The sequence below is a fragment of the Dipodomys merriami genome, unplaced genomic scaffold (assembly GCF_024711535.1).
Source record: "Dipodomys merriami isolate MVZ:Mamm:240054 unplaced genomic scaffold, mDipMer1.0.p SCAF_523, whole genome shotgun sequence".
NCBI lineage: Eukaryota > Metazoa > Chordata > Mammalia > Rodentia > Heteromyidae > Dipodomys > Dipodomys merriami.
In genome coordinates, this window is record NW_027206095.1 from 29,565 (window position 1) to 46,329 (window position 16,765).

The following is a 16,765-nucleotide window of genomic DNA, read 5'->3' on the forward strand; positions in this document are numbered from 1 at the left end:
GGGGATGCAGAGTGCAAACAGCAATTGCCACTGCATGCTGTGCTTTATTCTTAGTGGGTATTTAAAGACAAGAAAGCATGATCTTTGCCAAGATTTAGTCAGAAGGCATTCACACAAAAAATTTCAACCGATACATTTTTACTTAACCTATGAGACAATGTCTTGGTATATTATTATCTAAACTATTTTAGAGCAAGCTCAAACCACATCTCCAATCTCAGGAAAATGTTTGACCAGCTGTTCATCTATGTTTAAGCAAGCAGAAGAGCTACTTCCTCAGCTCCCAGGAGGCTGTGACATGTGTCTTGAGATAGGGAGAGAGAACATTTTCCCTCTCTAGCCAGGCATGCCAAGAGCTTTCCTAATACTCAAACACAGTCCTCAGATAATCCTGAGGCTGGAGCCTGCATCATTCTGCCTCTTCAACATAGACACTGAGTCTTCACAGTGGGGCTTGAACTCTGGACTTGGGTGCTGTCCCTCTTCTCTTCAGCTCAAGGTGAGTGCTCTACCGCTTGAGACATAGCAGCACTTCTAGTTTTCTGGTTGTTTATTGGAAATAAGAATCTCATGGAATTTCCTGTCTGGGCTGGCATTGAACTGTGATCCTCAGATCTCAGCCTCCTGAGTAGCTAGGATTAAAGGCATGAACCACTGGTGCCTATCTATATTTATATCTGAGATTTGTTAGTGGAACAAAGGTTACAGAAACTATTATTCTTACCCCAAAAGGGTTCACAATGACAGGTATCATTACAAGAATTAAAAGAATAAATATTCACAGTGGCACAAAAATCCCTTAGGTGCCTTGCAAGACAGCACATTTTTCTAGACACTGAATGTGGTGTGAACAATTTGCAAACAAAGCGACCATAGAAGATATTGGGCCCTACACAAAACTGACAATTGCATAAACCCAGTCCTCTATGACAGATTTAGCAAGACCTATCTTGGAAATTCTTGTTAGGAACATAATGAAAAATTTATAGTTTAGTTGTGATTACAGAATTCTTTTACACCTGTCACTCAGACATTAACTATATTTAACATAGTCCCTTTTGCTCTAACATATTTTTTTGGCTCAGGAAACTCTTTTGTTTGTGAAAACTTGGCTGTTCACAACGTAGACATGGTTTTTTTTAATTCTTCTGAAATTGCTGTTTGCATAGAATTCTATGAGATGATCTTCTCTTTGCCATATCATAGGAATAAACTTACTCTGATTCAAACCTGGACAGCAGCTAGCTTGTTCTCTCCCCTAGAAAACCATCTGTGTAGACTTCTTTACATGTAAACAGACCCTCATTTACTTGCAAAAGTCTGTCAGTGAGTCAAACTTCATTCACCCAAGTGAGGTGAATTCCTCTCCCATGCTTCCTTTACATTAAAAATGGTAAGAACTGTTTAACAGTGTGCATACTTCTTAATGTGAAGTGTGACTCTTATTTTACATAATGTAAAGCAAGAACAGGAATCAGTTTAAGATGTGAAAGAGCCTTTCAAAGAGTCTTTGGCCTTGAAAATTGTCTTGGATATGAATTTTTGGAGAAATATCCCTTTTCAAAGACCACGGACTGATTTTTTTTATATTGTGCTGGTACTGGGGTTTGAACTCCTGGCCTTGAGCTCTATCTGTGTAAGGTCCATTCCTGGATGAGGAGCAGACTCTATCCTCCTCGAAGCAAGTTGTTCACCTAGTACCTGCATTACCTAGGCAACTGGCACACCTGGAAGATGTTACAGCTGCATCTGCTGAGGTCACATCTGAATTTGATATTGCCACACCTTTCTCCACCCATATCCTAGATAAGGCCTAGCCCAAGCCCAGACACCCTTTTTCCCAGGTCTTTCCCAGGCCTTTCCCAGATGCATGGAGGGCCAACAAGGCCTGGTGCCAGCCCTAATGATGAATAAACCTACCCCTCCCCTGAATAACACCTGTGTGGTGTGGTTCTTACTCAACCTCTCTTTAAAAACCTAACAATCTGGGCTTTAATTCTCAATGTTTATGCTATACCACCTGAGCCACACTTCAATTCTTCTCTTAGGTTTATCTACTTGGAATAGCTTTGAATTGCAATTTTCAAATTTGAACCTACCTAGTATCTAGCTGTAAGCCACTGGTGCTCTGCAAGAACTCACTTCTTAAGAATAAATATTCACGGGGCTGGGAAGGTGGCTCAGTGTTAGAGTGCTTGTCTTTCCTGCATGAGGCCCTTCATGAGGTTCGATTCCTCAGCACCACATAAATAGAAAAAAAAAGCTGGAAATGGTGCTGCGCTTCAAGTGGTAGAGCGCTAGCCTTGAGCTGAAGAGCCAAGAACAGCACCCAGGCCCAGAGTTCAGGCCCATGACCAGACTCCCCCCCCCAAAAAAAAGAATAATTATTCACAAAAAGGGTAGACAACATATTTGTTCAATTACTTATGTGTTGTCAGATAAACCAAGTCACTTGCTACTGGAAGAGAAAAAGAGAGAAGTTAGAGATGAATATGGAGGAGAGACACAAAGAAAGAAGAAGGGAAGGGAGGGTAAATGAGAGGAGGGGCGGGGAAGGGAGGATAGTAGAGGAGGGGAGCTGAGTAGAATTGTCTACTCCTCACTAAGGTATTGTTGAAAAATCAGTGGCTTTGCATTTATGTAGCCAAAGCTTTCTATTTTTGGTAGTAGTAAGCTGAGATATACAATATCAATTTACTTGTAATCACCTGTTAATGTGCTTACCCCTTCACAAAGGAAGCCACAGTTAGGTTACTGTTACAGAGAAGGCAAGAGTACGCAGTTTAAGTGATACTGAGAAACAATAATTGATGTGCCAGGAATGCTCCCTTGCCCAAACTTACTCTTGTTCCCTGCTCCAGTCTTCTTCCAAACAAGAATAGCAGAAACAGAAGAGGAAGGAGATATCTGAGTCATGATCATCTTTCTGTTTACCCTCATCTGTTTACCTTCATCCCCTCAAACAATAAAGCCAAAGGAGACTTAACCTGAATTAGTGATGGAATGGTGGAGGGGGGGTTCAGTCTAACTTAATGTGAAAGTTTTAAAATAATTGGTACAGCATTTAAAATATTGAAATAAAACTTTTTTAAATTATTGATAAGAGGTTACTCATAATTTATTGAAAATTTAGAAGACTACAGGGCTCACTACATAGTGAAATCTGCATAATTAAAACGTACTCCTGCTTCTATCATCAGAAATTGAAAATCGTCCCTAAACTTCCAATACTAGTTAAATTACCCTCGATATTCACTTTAAACTGTGTGGATATAATGCAGAAAACATGACTTTAAATTTACACTGTTGAAGTGATAAGTGATGGAAATTCATGATGGATAGCATAAGGTTGAGAGCATGGAAATTATTTTCCTTCCATCTTCAGAGTGTAGAGAAGAAAAAAGCTCTCTTGGATGGCCCTGAAGGTCCAATTATAAATTTAGGTCAGAAGGTGAATAGTAAAGGAGATCTATCAGCCATTCACAGATTAGAAATGTGGAGAATTATCGTCATTTATGTAGGTCAAAGATGGAAGTGAAGATGTGGCAAGTCCAAAGCCAAATGCCAAAGGCAGAGATATTTAACAAAATACTATGAATTTGAAATAAGTCTTAAGTAAGGAGCTGGGCTTACAGGGAGTAGGACAGACGAATGGAGAGGGAAATGGTGGACTGTTACAGTCATATCACTCAATGTACATATGTGAAAATATAGGTAGGAAACATGAAAGGATAGGTGGGGTTGGGGTAAGGGAAGGAAGAAAAGTGGAAAGATTGGCAATGATTCAGATATATTGTACATTGAAATGTACATACCCTCTATTCCACACTGATATGGTGAAGCGAAACCCTATTGCACAACTAGCTAAAGATTAAAAAATTTTGGTTTTAATATTAAGAGACCAGATGAATAGATCTTTAGAGATAAATGAGAGGATAGCATTGACAAATTGTTTAGGCTTGTGCTCTTTTCAATATACAAAATTTAATAAGTGTCAAGTCTGCTGCAAAGGTAAATTTTATTTTGCCAATTCTTTTTACAAATTGCTAAAAATATAGAGAACCAAATTCCAATACCACTTCACTTCCTAAAAAATTTTTTATAGACCTTTAGGTTTCTCAATTGTCTCTGCCTTAATGTAATGAATTGGAACTAATTTCATCCCACATTTAAATTTAAATTTTAAATCACTAAAGTCTTTTAAAATCCTCTCACTTGGGCCCAGGTATGGATAGATAACTGATGTGCGCAGAATCAGAATTATTCAGAAGGCATATTTACCTAGTTTTTTCTCTGCTGGATCATAGAGTACAGACTGTGCTAATTAGAAAAAGTTAGCCTTCCAAGGTTTTCTGCATATAAACACTCCATCTACATTTTGTTATTAGAGGATTATTCAAGATTAGCTATATGTAGATTGATAATAACTGAGCATAATAGAAAGGTGAGGGAAAACCATCTACACTTCAGTGAGTTTCTGACTTGTATTTCACAAAGTGTTATCAAAGCTCTCTATGAGAAATCTAGCAGCTGCATTTCTAAAAAGTCCTTGGGTTGTTACACTTTCTGATAATTAAAGTATTTCTCCTTGCAGTTCCATACTATTCAATGATGCTGTATTAGCTCTTTGTTACATTTTGCAGACCGGTTCTAGTGATGAAATTTGTGCTTTTCAAAATTGCTCTCCCAATTCCATCCACAAAATGCTGACAAAAATTATCTGAAAAAATTTGTAACTGTTGATAGTACATATACTTTCCTTTTTTCATTACAAACATAGAATGTAATAAAAATTTTCATAGCAATTACACTGCACTAGTTTGTGGGCAGATTCTAATGTAAATAATATACTGTGTTTATGTAGAGAATTTGAGTATCCAAAGTTTTAATATGCCTGTGGTCCTAAAACCAATACCTTACTGATATTGATTGACAAATACAACTTCCTTTAAGTACAGAAGTTTTCCTTGTATCTTTTTAATATTTTAATCTTTACAATTTTTTTATTGTAAAGATAGTGTACAGAGGGGTTACAGTTACATAAGTAAGGTAATGAGTATTTCTTTTTTTTTTTTTCTTGATTGTTGGTCGGTCGTGGGGCTTGAAATCTGGCCTGAGCCCTGTCCCTCAGCTCTTCAGCTCATGGCTAGCACTCTACCACTTGAGCTACAACATTTCTGGTTTTCTGGTGATTTATTGGAGATAATAGTTTCACGGACTTTCCTGCCCAGGCTGGCTTTGAACCGCGATCCTCAGATCTCAACCTCCTGAGTAGCTATGATTAAAGACATGAGCCACTGGTGCATAAAATGAGTACATTTCTCATTGAGCATTTTTACCCTATCCTTTTGTCCCCTACTATCCCTTCTCTTCACACCTCTCCATCTCATCTCTCAACCTGCTTTCTGATAGACTGTCTTGTACATCTCATTGTTAAAACGGGTCAACCTTGTATCTTAAATGAAGAAATGCTGGCTTGATTTATGCTTATTCTACGTGTGTAGACACACTTAAAATCGCTCACCAAGTCTAAGAGCACATAAATGAAACACGTAATTTTTTGTCAGTTGGTATAGTTGTGTTCTACACATTTATTGACAGGTTACAAATTATTCTCAAACTTTAATACATTAAAAATAATTTCTTTTTTTTCTTATTTTCTTGGACAGGAAATCAGCAACACCTCAGTCAGCATTTCTCTCATAGGACTTAACACATGTGTTGGTTAAATGTTGACCTGAGCTCCAGTATTCTGAGGACACACTAATCTGCTTAGGAATTGATGCTGGCTGTTGGAAAAGGGCTCAAGGAAGGATGCTATTTAAAGCCGTGTAACTTTATTCTTTACCAGGGTATTTTCCTGCTGCTTTGGTTTTTGAGAGTGTCTATAAGAGCAAGCATTCCATGGAGAGCAGGGAGACACCATATGATCTTTGCATACTGAGATTTCCAAGTGATTTGCTATCTCTTGTACTGCATTTTGCAAGTCGAATCTGTCAAAACCTACCAGTTTTAAGAGATTAGAGCAGTGGTAAAAGAACTCTTAGAGACAAATACATGTTCAGAATATTTGGTTCCAAGCATTCCATCTAAGGTATATTCAACAACTAGTGAAAATTGTGTTGGCTGTAACTATGTGTCTTTCTCCATCTGTGCATGTGTACATGTATATATGTATGTGAGTATTTGTGTGTATAGTAATATACATGTGTACATATATAAGGGCATATACACACATATATGCATATATAAATAAATATATATGTTTAATGATTTAATATATAGTTCCCAGTACATATTCTCACAAAGTGTACAAAATAAACTGCTCTGATGGCTATCCTTTGTACACACTTCCCCCATTACCTTGTTTTTCTTTTTTTTTATTGTGAAAATACTGTACAGAGGGGTTACAATTACATGGGCAAGATAAGGAGTACATTTCTTATCAAGCATTGTAGCCCCTCCTTTGTTTCCCTCACATCCTCCCCATCCTCCCCCAACCCCCTCATCCAATACTCCCTGCGCCCCACCCCAACAAAGTTGTAAAGTTCATTTTTGACATAACGACTTGTACTTCTCATTGTTGCAATGGGTCCACCTGTATCCCAATTTAAACGACTTGATTTTCCCCCTTCCCCTCCACAAATTATACGGACATCAAATAGAGTGAAAGCAGGGGTTATACTGTGTGGGAGGGACATGGAAACAACAAAGAAATAATCTTATAAATGTGTTCAAAACAATCACAGGAAAGAAAAAAAAGCATTTGAATACATATCTTAGGGTTAATTTACCTAACATAACCTTATCTCACCTTTTCAAACATATACTAGATATTGCAAATAAGGGAAACCATGGGACCTATGTTTCTTTGGGCCTGACATACTTCACTTAATATAATTTTTTTCCAAGTCTTTCCATTTCCTAACAAATAGGGCAATGTCATTCTTTCTGATGGAGGCATAGAATTCCTTTGTGTATATATACCACATTTTCTTGATCCATTCCTATACTGAAGGGTATCAGGGTTGGTTCCATATCTTAGCTATAGTAAATAATGCTACAATAAACATAGTCGTGCTGGTAGCTTTAGTGTGGTCTTTTTTTTGTGAACATTTGGGTAAATGCCAAAAGTGGGATTGCTGGGTCATAGGGGAGATCTATGTGGAGTCTTTTGAGGAACCTCCATAATACTGTCCCAAGTGGTTGAACAAGTTTACACTCCCGCTAACAACGCAATAAGGTTCCCTTCTGTCCACATCCCCTCTAGCATCTTTGTTCTTATAGTTCTTGATTTTTGCCATTCTAACTGGGGTGAGGTGGTATCTTAATGTTATTTTGATTTACATTTCTTTTATGGCTAGGGAGTTAGAGCATTTCTTCATGTGTCTATTGGCCATCCTTCTTTCCCCTTCAGAATAATTTTTCTTTAAGTCTTTAGCCCACTTAGTTATTGGGCAGGTGTTTTTTGAAAATTTGTTGTTAGGAAGTTTAATTTTTTGAGTTTCTATGGCTAGTGAAGATCTTCTCCCAATCCGTGGGCTTTCTATTGATCTGGCTAGCTACGACCTTTGCCATGCAGAAGCTCTGCAATTTCGTGCAATCCCATTTGTCCAACCTTTCTTTGATTTGTTGTGTTTCTGGGTCTCTATTAAGAAAATTTCAGCCTGCGCCAAGGAGACCTAGGTTTTCTCCCATTACACGCTGTAATGTTTTCAGAGTGTCTGCTTTGACTCCGAGGTCTTTGATCCATTTGGAGTTGATTCTGGTGCAGGGTGATATATAAGGATCTAGCTTTAGTTTTCTACAAGTAGTTAACCAATTTTGTCAGCACCATTTACTGAAGAGGCTCTCTCTTCCATTCTATTTTTTGAACTTCCTTATTGAATATTAGAAGGCTATAGGTCTTCAGGTTTATTTCTGGGTTTTCAATTCTATTCCATTGGTCCTAAAGTCTGTTCTTGTGCCAGTACCAAGCTGTTTTGATTACGATGGCATTATAGTAGAGTTTGATATTTGGTATTGCTATTCCTCCAATATTGTTCTTTCTGTTGAGGAACATTTTTGCTACACAGGGTCTTTTATTGTTCCATATGAATTTTTGGATGGGCTCTTCTATTTCCTTAAAGAATGAGGTTGGAATTTTCATAGGTATCGCCTTGGGAATTATTGCCATTTTCACGATATTGATCTTTCCAATCCAGGAGCATGGGAGTTTTTGCCACTTTCTAAGTTATGTGCCAATATCCATTTTCAATTTTTTAAAATTTTCTTCATAGAGGTCCTTCACTTCTTTGGTTAAATTAATTCCTCGGTATTTTTTTTTGTGGGGCTATTATTAATGTAATTGCTTTCCTAATTTCCGCCACACTTTTCTCATTGTTGGCATACAGAAAAGCCGTTGATTTTGGGGTGTTAATTTTATACCCTTCTACTTTGCCAAAGTTTTCAATCAGCTTGAGTAATTTGGGAGTGAAGTCTATAGAATTCTTTAAATATAAGATCATGTCATCTGCAAAGAGGGAGTGTTTTATTTCTTCTTTCCCTATTTGGATCCCCTTTATGTTTGCATCTTGTATTATTGCTGTAGCTAGGCATTCTAATACTAGGTTGAAGAGAAGTGGAGAGAGTGGACATCCTTGTCTCATTCCTGAGTTAAGAGAAAATGGCTTTAGTTTTTCACCATTAAGTATAATGCTGGCTATATGTTTGTCATATACAGCCTTTATTGTATTGAGGAATGTTCCATGGATTCCTAATTTTTCCAGAACCTTCATCATAAAGCGGTGTTATATCTTGGCAAATGCTTTTTCTTCATCTATTCAGATAACCATATGGTTCTTATCCTTGCTCCTGTTGATGTGATGAATTATATTAATTGATTTGCTTATATTGAACAAGCTTTGCATCCCTGGAATGAATTCTATTTGATCGTGGTGTGTGATTTCTTGGATGAATTGTTGAAGTCGATTGGCCAAAATTTTGTTGAGAAGTTTGCATCAATGTTCATCAAAGAAATACGTCTATAGTTCTCTTTCATTGACGAGTCCCTGCTTGGTTTTTGGATGAGGGTTATGATGGCTTCATAGAATGAGTTCAGTAGTGAATTTTCTCTTTCAATTTCATTGAAGAGTTGGAGGAGTATTGATGTGAGCTCTGCTATGAAGGACTTGTAGAATTCTACTGTAAATCCATCTGGTTCTGGACTTTTCTTAGAATGGAGGTCTCTTATTGCTGTTTCTATTTCAATGCTTAGGGGTCTTTTAAGATGGTTTAAGTCATCTTGGTTTAGTTTTGGCATGTCAATATTTGCTAGGAAAAAGGTCCATTTCTGTCAAGTTCTCAAACTTATTAGCATAAAGTTTTGAGAAGTATTCCCTTATAAGTTTCTGAATCTTGGTTGTGTCTGTGGTGTTTTTTCCATTCTCATCGCGGGGTTTATTTATTAGGGTGTATTCTCTTCTTTTTCTGATAAGGTTTGCTAAGTGTCTGTCAATTTCGTTAATTTTTTCGAAGAACCAACTCTTTGTTTTGTTGATTCTTTCTATAGTTTTTTTTTTTTGGATTCTAATTCATTTAATTCTGATTTAATTTTGATTATTTCTTTCCGACTACTGGGTTGGGGTTTATCTTGCTGCCCTTTTTCAAGGAGATGTGTCATTAAATTTTTGGTTTCAGATCTCTCCAATTTGTTGATGTAGGAACTCAGAGCTATCAACTTGCCTTTGAGCCCTGCCTTTGCTGTGTCACAGAGGAACTGGTGATTTGTGTGCTCATTTTGGTTGAATATTATGAACATTTGAATTTCCTTTCTAATCTCTTCCATGACCCACTCCTGATTCAGCAGTGTGTTGTTCAGCCTCCATGTGTTACCGGACTTTCATTGGTGGCTTTTGGTGTTGAGTTCTAATTTAATTCCCTTGTGGTCTGAGAGAATGCAATGTATAACTTCAATGTTTCTGAATTTGGACAACTTTGCTTTGTGGCCTAAAATGTGGTCTATTTTAGAAAATGATCCATGTAATTCTGAGAACAACGTGTATTCTGATGCTGCTGGGTGAAATATTCTGTTAAATCTAGTTGATCTATGCAGTTGTTTAGGTCTGCATTTTCTGTGTTGAGTTTTTGCCTAGTTGATCTATCTAGTGGGGAGAGTGGTTGTGTTAAAATCCGCAACAATTAATGTCTTTGGATCTATGTGGGATTTGAGGGAAATTACTTCTTTTTGGATAAATTTGGGTGTTCCATTGTTTTGCGAATAGATATTTAGAATTGTAATATCCTCCTGAAGGAGAGTTCCCTTATTAGTATGTAGTGACTTACTTTATCTCTTCTTACGAATTTTAATTTGAAGTCTATTTTATCTGATATTAGGATTGCAACTCCTGCCTGTTTATGGGGACTGTTTGCTTGGTAGATTTTTTTCCAGGCTTTAACATTGAAAATGTGTTTGTTTTTATGTGAAAGATGTGATTTCTGAAGGCAGCAGAGCAAAGTATCTTGCTTTTTAATCCAACTAGACAGTCTATGTCACTTAAATGGAGAGTTAAGTCCGTTAATGTTGAGAGATAAGACTAAGAGGTATTTGGGAGTTCCTGCCATATAATCCACCTTCTTGGGGGCTGCAGCAACCGGATTCCTCCTATGGTTCCTGGATTCTCATTTTGGGTACGGTTTCTTGGCCTTTATTGTGGTCTTGTTGGACATCTTTAAGAATCTTTTGTAGGGCTGGTTTGGTGGACAAATATTGTTTGTTTTTCTTTGCTATGGAAAGTTTTTATTTAGCCTTCAGTTATGCAGGAGATTTTAGCTGGGTACAGTATTCTTGGTTGATAATTGTTTTTCTTTAGGGCATGGCATACATCATTCCAGGATCTTCTTGCTTTGATTGTCTCTGCTGAGAAATCTGAGGTGACTCTAATTGGTTTCAATTTATAGGTGATTAATCTTTACTCCTTGACAGCTTTAAGGATCTCTTCTTTGGTCTGAATTGATCCTATGTGGATTACAATGTGATGGTAGGATGTCTTATATTAGTCTGGTCTATTTGGACTTCTAAAAGCTTCTTGTATGTGAATAGGCCTATCTTTTTGCATGTTTGGGAAGTTCTCTACTAGGATCCTGTTAAACAAATTTCCTAGAACATTAACTTCTGTTTCTAGGTGCTCCTCTACAACCATTTTCCTCAGATTAGGCCTTCTGATGATGTCTTCCAAGTGTTGAAAAGATCTGTCATATTTCTTGGACTTGTCTTGGATGGTTGTATGTTCTTTCGCTATAATATGTAGTGTGTCTTCAATCCCCGAGATTCGATCTTCTGTATGGTCTAACCTGCTCTTGAGAATTTCTACTTTGTTTTTTATTTCTTTTCCTTCTAATTGGTCAGCTTTGATGGCTTCAAGTTCTTTGTTGGAGCTTTGTTTTAGATCTTGTATGAACTTATTTACTTCCTTAATTTGTTGTACAGTGTTTATTCTCAAATCACTTAGTTGATTGGATATGGTTTCCTTGGACTTCCATTCCTTCTGTTGGGTTCCATTCACCATTCCCTTTGTGGTCTCCCTGACTTCCTTCAGCTCTTTGTTAATTGTTTCCATGAATGCCTTTAGTGTTCTTTGTGTATTCTCATCCTGCTCTCTCAATTCTGTATTACTCTTTGCTAAGCTTCCTCACATTCATGCCATTCCTGTAGTTCTCTTTGAGTGTTCTCTGCCTGTTCACGCCATTCCTGCCTTTCTCTTCTAGTGTTCTCAAGCTGCTCACGCAATTCCTATATCAGTTTCTGAGTAGCTTCCTAATGTTCATGATATTCATGTATTAACCTTTGGTTTACCTCCTCTCTCTCCCTATCACTCTCCTACAGAGTCCTTTGTAGGTTTTCAATATTTTCCTATATTGACCTTTGGTTTTCTACCTCTCTCTCGCTATCACGCTCAAACAGAGTCCTTTGTATGTTTTCAAACTTTTCATTTACCATGTTTGCCAGCATTGTTGGTAGAGCTATTTGGGAACTCTCCTCTGGATTATTCTTTATCTATTCTGTCCCCTGATTATCATGACTGGGAGTTGAGACACCCGGACTTGCCATTTTTCTTGTGTTTTTCTGGCTTTCTCTGCCCATTTGGCATTAAAGTAACACCAGTTTTCTGCTAGAACACTATCTTAAGGCAAGTATCAACCAAAGTCTGTAGTTGCACAGTCAAAAGTCTGCAGATACAATCTAGTTCAATAGATATATCTATTCAACATCAAACAGCTATATTTTAATGGGCTCCAAACCACAAAGAAGAATTTGACAAACCAGAAATTATGAGGTTTAGGGAGAGATGTGGGTAAAAATAGGAATAGAGAGATGTGGGAAAGCACAGGGAGACAACTTAACTAAGTCCTAATGTTAAAGCATGAAATAGGTTGGATAGGATGAAAGTACAGAGAAAAAAGAAGAAAGAGAAAGGGGAAAAAATAGACAAGGATAAATACAAAATACAAAATTAAAAATTGCAATGCTTAAAAATTATGCATATTTGAAAATGAAATATTCAGAGAAGAATGTGGATATAATGAGAAAAGGGGAGGGATATAAAGTGGATGTTAAAAACTTAATAATAAAGATACTTAAAAATATTATATAGATATAAAGAGGTAGTACTCCTAATAAGGAATTTAAGTCCAAGAGGTTTTGAATTGAGTAATAAATTTGTGGATTAAGTGTGTACACAATGGGGGATAAGGTCTAATAATCGACTACGGGTATATCTGAGGTTGTACAGAACAGCAATTAAGTCACACAAAGAAGAACAAAACAGAGGAAAAGGTGAAAAGAATGAGAAAGAAAGAAAAAAGGATCAAAAGTTCAGTAGAGCTAAACATAAAAGAAAAAAATTAAAAAAAATTAAAGAAAAACACTCACAAACATATACCTCTAAAATGTAAATTATAAGAGGAAGAAAAAAATGTTTCTAGAAGACAATTTTTTTCAAAAAAGGTAAAAATTAAAAATTTAAAAATACTTTTAGAAAAAAATTTTATAAAAGGTACAAAAAATAAAGAAAAAGTTCTTTGATTTTTTTTTTGGGAGGGGTGAGAACATCCTGTATCTCCCTTGTGTCATAATCAGCCTCTTGTTGGAGTCTCTGGTCTGCTTGCGGTGCTTGATTTTCCTGTGGCTTGGTTGGTTTCTTAAGTCAGTTTGTTTGAGCAGGCAGAAAAATGCTCTGCTTTACCCAGGATTATGTGTTCCTCCTCCCAGGCTAGTTCAATAGGATGGTTCAATAGTATCACAAAATAGGGAGATGGATGTTTCCTCAAGTTTGGAGATGCTGTGATGAGGTTAGGTTCTGGGTAGAGTTGAGGACTTTCAACAAACCGTAGCTTTCCCCTGAGGGGCTAGAATGTGAAAGACTCACAGAGCCCAGCCTGGAGCCACTCTCAGGGTTTCTGTTTACTGAATTTCAATTGGTTGTCCAGGCTGCTAAAGGGACGGGCAGCCTCTGGCTCTAATTACCCAGTGAAGAAACCCACTCCTGGGGCTGGTGGCCCAAGCTGGGTGACTTTTCCCTGGGTGAAGCTGAGTCTGGAAGATCCGTTAGGTTTTTGTGACCTGCTAAATGACTCTAGTTTTCTTCCAAGGCCTGAGTTGGATTTAGCAGCTCAGCTGAGCTTTGTCAGTATCAAAGATGGAGATCTCTGGTAATGGGGGGGGAGGAGTGGCCTTCCCTCCTCTGAGGACATTAGGTTCCTGGGTTGTCTCTGGTTTGTGAACTGTAGGATGAAGGTATCTGCTCCTTGTTGGTTCTTGGTGGTGTTGAATAGAATCCTCTTGCCTGCCATGTCTGGCTCTTTCGTCCTGAAATCTCCGTATTGCAGGTATGGTGGCTACGGCCTCCGCTGCCACCACTGCCGCCTCAGTGGCAGCTGCTGTCAAGAGCTCAGATCTGTCTCCTTGCCTGGATTTTCCTCTCTGGCCTAACTCTCTGTCCTGTGATGGCACACTTGGTGTGATTCTCTGGCTTAGGACTGTTCACTGGAACTATAAAACTGCTTTCTATGCGAGACCTTGTTTAGCCTCCAGCTTCTCCTCCGCCATCTTCCCAGAACTCCCCCCCCCATTACCTTGTTTTTCATCTCTGTGAAAAACTTCACTCTACTTTCCATAGGATAGGTTTGTTTTCACTACATGTAGTTACTTATTGATAATCAAAGAAAAAGGTTGTTTGTAAAAGAAAAAAGAACTTTTAGGTCACAAGTTAAAGTATCTTATCCGTTCCTATGATTCCTATGAGGTAAAATTTATAATAGTAGTAAAAGTGAAAAAGAATTCCTAGATATGTTGTTTTGCCATTTAGAATGGCAAAGAATAATATCACGTCACTCTTATAATTCTTAAAGAATGCAAGGGAAACTGTTGGTCCCTATCGGGTTCCCACAAAACCAGTGGATCCTGAAGGACAATAGTAGAAGAGCAGGAATTATAAGTAGCAGACATGGAGCATGAAAGAGAAAGGGAGAAAATGAGAGAGAGTGAAAGAGAGAGAAAAATATAATACTGAAAATGCATAAAAGATAAACAAGAGCTGTATGAGAATATTCATACTGCTATCTTTATACTCTACATGTACATTTGAAGGTATTTGATGTATGATAACCCATCAACATAAAATATAAAATGATTTTGATAAAAATAAAAATGACTCAGAAGAAATTATAAATGCAAAAGCAATCTTCACAGAAGCAAACTCTCAGAGATATTTCATGACTTTGAGAAGGATTAAGTGGCTGAAGTTAGTATAAATTTAGAAGTATACCAATTCACAAAAAACACAAAAAGATATTCATATATTTCATTATATAACCCAATGCAGAAAGCAAATGTTTAGATGATTTTTTAAAACACTGTCTCTCAGGAGCCGGGAAGGTGGCTCAGTGTAGAGAGCTTGCCTTGCATGTATTAGGCCCTGGGTTTGATTCCTCAGCAACACATAAGTAGAAAAAGACAAAAGCGGTGGTGTGGCTCAAGTGATAGTGCTAGACTTGAGCTGAGGGACAGCACCCAGGCCCCAGAGTTCAAGCCCCATAACCAACAAAATCAAAATAAAAAACAAAACAAAACAAAACATAGCCTCTCACTTTTGTGGCCTGAACTCTGTAATACCGCGGCTTCAGCCTAGGGTTAAGATTTTAGGTGTGGACATTTATCATCCCTCCTGATTCAGACTGTACTTGATAAATTTTTAATAAATATTTTGTTCTTTATTTTCCTCTTTGTAAATTCACATGCACCTATTAAAAATTGGCTTGGCCATCCCAGTTACCTTCTCAAAGTAACTCTTGATTTCGACTTACAAAAAATTGTATTATATTACAAGGGAAACAATGCTACAAATAAGAAAACTAATAATTAATATTAATAATTAATAAAATAAAAAAACAATTATCAGTGTTTTAAGTATTTGAAGTGTAGTACAAATTAGATTTTTACTATTTTCTCATATTCCTGTACATTTAACACTGGCTAAGATTTTGATGTTGAACAAGAGTTTTATAGGCTATGAGTAATCTTTAAATTTGCCCACTAAGATTACTTTTTATGGATCATCTCATCTCATCTTTTTTATATGGCTTATATCATCATTTGTTCCTCACGAACTTATAAAGTAATGTATGGAAGTTCTAAAGTTTTAACAGAAACTGTGTAGTTAACAGTCTTAACTCTTCACTCTGCTTCTTTAAACAAAACCTTTGCAAATTCTCATTAGTAATGTTTCTATAAAATCTGAAATGTACATACTTAGTAGCATATATCTGCTACCATAAATCTTAAATACTTTATAGAAAATTTTTATGACCTGCCAAACCGTCCTAATTTTGGCATATATAAGCAAATTCTCAAATTTAAATACATTTAAAACATTAAAATTTTAACAAACCTGAACACTTGCTGCAGTGTTCATTATGACAGGTGCCTTGTATAGAATAATGGAATTCCTCCTCCCACACATCTCAAACAACAATTATCTGGAATTATTTAATTTTTGACATGTCAATCTTGACTTTATTCTTAAATGTGTGCTTATGTAAGAAATACATGGTTCTAAAACTTCATGAAAATTCCTTTGAACTTACTTTTTTGAATTGTCTAGTTTAAGAAAATCAGTTGCACTTTATATATAAAAAATGTTTTGTGCGGGCTCAGAAGTTGGCTCAGTTGTAGAGCGCTTGGCTTGCATGCCTGAGGCCCTGGGTTCTATTTCTCAGCACCGCATGAACAAAAAGCCAAAAGTGGTGCTGTGGCTCAAGTGGTAGAGCGCTGGCCTTGAGCTGAAGAGCTGAGGGACAGTGCCCAAGCCCAGAGTTCAGGCCCCATGACCGGACCCCAAAAAATAAAATGTTTTGTGCTCAATTCGGCAGCACATACACTAAAATTGGAACATTACAGAGAAGATTACCATGGCCTTGTGCAAGGTTGACACCTAAATTCGTGAAGTGTTCCAGATGCTGGAGAGGATGTGGCCACAAGGAACCCTACTGCATTCTTGGTGAGAGTGTCAACTTTGGAAAGTATGGAGGGTCCTCAAAAGACTCCATAAAAAGCTCCACTATGACCCAGCAATCCCACTTTTGGGGATTTAACCAAATGTTCACAAATAAACTACCATCACAACTATGTTTACTGCAGCATTATTTACAATAGCTAAGATACGGAACCCACCCCGATGGCCCTCAGTAGATGAATGGATGAAGGAAAATGTGGTATATGTACACAATG

General features: G+C 37.2%; 1 non-coding gene across 1 annotated transcript; it reads left to right on the forward strand.

Moving 5' to 3' along the window:
- Nucleotides 1–16,391: 16,391 nt before the first annotated feature.
- Nucleotides 16,392–16,497, forward strand: LOC138811388 (U6 spliceosomal RNA). Its single transcript, XR_011367372.1, has one exon. It is a non-coding gene; the product is annotated as a U6 spliceosomal RNA (small nuclear RNA).
- Nucleotides 16,498–16,765: the final 268 nt, after the last annotated feature.